Source organism: Pseudomyrmex gracilis, unplaced genomic scaffold (assembly GCF_002006095.1).
Source record: "Pseudomyrmex gracilis isolate BER0280 unplaced genomic scaffold, ASM200609v1 scaffold_90, whole genome shotgun sequence".
NCBI classification, from domain to species: Eukaryota; Metazoa; Arthropoda; class Insecta; order Hymenoptera; family Formicidae; genus Pseudomyrmex; species Pseudomyrmex gracilis.
The window spans coordinates 510,918-514,315 of NW_018020674.1; positions in this window are offsets into that span (position 1 = coordinate 510,918).

A 3,398-nucleotide genomic window follows, 5' to 3' on the forward strand; every position below is an offset into this window, starting at 1 on the left:
AAAAAAAAAAAAAAAAAAAAAAAAAACACAAGTGGAGACCGCGAACGAGAGACGAGAGGTTTCAATTGTATTTTATCGACCTGTTTCGCGCAACCCTTAACGCCGAACGCCGTTCAGTCCTCCGCACATAGAACACAAGAACACAAGAATTTCTCCGAGTACTCGTACGGCCTTTCGATTGCGATTTCACGAAGATGAAGGTGGTTTCGAAACCACACAACAAAACACACACACACACACACACACACTTTACCCTCGCTGCTACTTCTAGGCCGTTGACACAGAGAAGAAAAAGAAGAAAAAAAAAAAGGGATGAGATGTTTGTCCCCTTCGTCATCTCGTCGGAATCCAAACAATTCACACACAAATCACACACAGAACTGAGGTTATTAAAGCGCGCAAGAGGCACGTGGCATACATAATAATCGGTTTATATACGCGATATACATATTACTATATATATATATATATATACATATTATGTATACATAAGTAGACTAGTCACGATATTACGTGTGCTTTTGATAAAAAACTATTGTAGCGTTAGCTAGCTCTCGTATACAGAAAACAAACTACAACATGAACAAACTGACAAAGGGGCAAGGAGATAACAAACAAATAAAACTAACTATAGACGATATATATATATACATATAAAGATATTATACGTCGAGGGGGAGAAGGACACGCGCGCGCGGTGTTTCTTTTACGTGTCGACAATAGGGAGACACAAGGACGCGGAGAAAACGTCTCGAGACATTGTTTGCAAATATATAAATATATATATATATATATATATATGTGTGTGTGTGTGTATAGATACAAATTATACCGAGCAAAAATCGCTCGGCCGTTGTATCATTCCCCCCTATGCGAGCGATCGCCCGGGACTGGGGTGCGATCGCGTGTAATAGACGAGAAAGAAAGTGACCGAAAACGATAATAATTAACAAGTAAAGACAGAGAAAGAGAGAGAGTAAGAAATGCTACGAGATTATTAATTAACTATATAATTTTAAAAAAGAGGAGAACGCGTGAGAGGAAAAAAACGAGTAAAATAGCCAGTATTATTATGCGTCTAAATCTGTAAAACGATGATTGCGAGAGAGAGAGAGAGAGAGAGAGAGAGAGAATGCGGAGTGAAAGAGAACGACAGAGAACGAGCGAAAGGAAAGAATGCGCGAACGTATAAATAAGTTTAACGTTTAAAAAAAATAACGAACAATTAAAGAGGAAAAAAAAAACAAAAAGGGGAGGGGAAAAACGTAGATAGATATACCATAAACCCGTCGCTCTGTTGTTTAGATCAAGTGTGACGACGAAATACGCACCCCCACGGAACGGAAGCCACGAGAGGGTGGACTCGTCATCGTCACACATTATTACCACTGTAACACACACACACGCACGCACACACACACATACACACACATGTTATCGTCGTTATCGCCGTTATTATCGATCTATTATCTCGTGGCTTGTTTTTCCGAAAAGAAGAAAACATTGTAATCTGTATAAACACGCACGTATATAAATAGAATTACCATAAAAAAATCCGTACTCTCTTCTTTCCGCACAGTTAGTGTTACCGCGCGAGAAATAAATTTAAGGGTTTAAATAAGGGAGATCGACCGGGGAGAGAGATGATGTTTTAATTGAAATATAATATAGCCGCGAAAAAAAACTAAGACTAATTGTATGGAGCTGAATAAATATGTGTGTGTGTATATACATATACATAATTACATATGTATATATATATATATATATATATATGTATATAACACACGACTCGCGCCATACGCAATCTCTAGCTGTATCCAGCCCTAAAAACCGTGTGTGACTGCTGCTCGTTGTGCGTGTGTGCGAGCGAATACCGGATACACTTATTTACCGAAGTGTCTTCTCTCATTTCTGAGATAAATAACGAATTGAGCTGTTAAAGGGAAATAAAAAGGGTGTCTCGTAGATAAATTTCAATACACATCTCAGTGCGATTCATTTTTTTTTTTTTTTTTTTTTTTTTCAATCAATCAACGCATACTTTATTTTTCTTTGCGCGTTCTAGAACACGCGTTCTTTAATTAGATAGATCGAAAAAAAAAAACGCAGTTATACAGTTCCTATTGCCTCTGCTCGATCGTCGAATAACTGATGAGTTTATTTGAAATTGTTAAGCAAATTTTTTTATACGTTTCAGGGAATTACGCGATTGCGTTGCATTTTTTATCGTAGACTCGTACAGGAGAGATAGACACGAAGTTATCCAGTGTTCCTCTCGCTCTATTAATTCTAGTGAAAATAATTTTACGTGTGTGAAAGAGTGAGAGAGAGAGAGAGAGAGAGAGAGAGAGAGAGAGAGCGCCTGTTACTATTAACTATTATACGTGAAAGCACACTGCCGCAATTTTATATAATTGTTGTTATACCTATATATATATCTATATGCGTGTATACGTACGCATAAATACAAAATATACGTATGTATACATGTGTATACAAACACTTACGTATAAATTATATACATACATTATATATACATACATAATTATTAATCGAGACTTTACGAGCCGCGATACGTGTCGATCGCAGGTAGTCCATACGGCCGGAGTTAGTTCGAATTATTATGTTCTTCCGCTAACGCGCGCCCCGATATCCTTCGTCCGAGAGAGAGATTGAGCGTACATTTATATACAGTACACATTCGATTTGACTGAAGTGAGAGTCACGTTTCGTCCTTTACGAAATTCATCTCGATTTTACAAATAATTATTAAGCATTCGAACTAAAGTAAAGCTTCACAAGCGAGACGGAAACATACACGTATTTATAAACAAAAATGTGTTGAACGCGCAATTTTTCGTAAGTTTCAATCCGATCGACTTCGAGAAGGGCAAAAAACGTGGCGAATGTGTAGTCGAAGGATCGGCATAAAAGTGGAAGCTTAGAGAATTATACGAGCCGTTGCGCGTCTCGCAGTGAAAAAAAAAAAAAAAAAAAAAAACGGTAATAATTTTTGCGGTAACATCCCTTTGTTCGCGTGCCACAAAGAAACCTGGACGCAACACACACACAGGAGCTCCTTCGAAAGAAAGTCCTCTTTTCTATCCGCTCGCGGAGGAACAATCCCTTTGGTCAAAAAATTGCGCTAAGAAGTAAAAGCAAAGGGACACAAAGAGCCACCAACAGACGCGATATATAAATTTGTTCTCTCGACTTTTCCACAATCGATGTCTCGACAATTTCTTTTTTAATTTGTTTTTTCTCTCTTGGTATCTCTTCCAATTTGATACCAAGGATCGGAAAAGATACGTGATCTGAAAAATTGGGACAGACAGAAAGAAGGAGAGACGACAGAGAGAGAGAGAGAGAGAGAGAGAGAGAGAGAGAGAGAATGC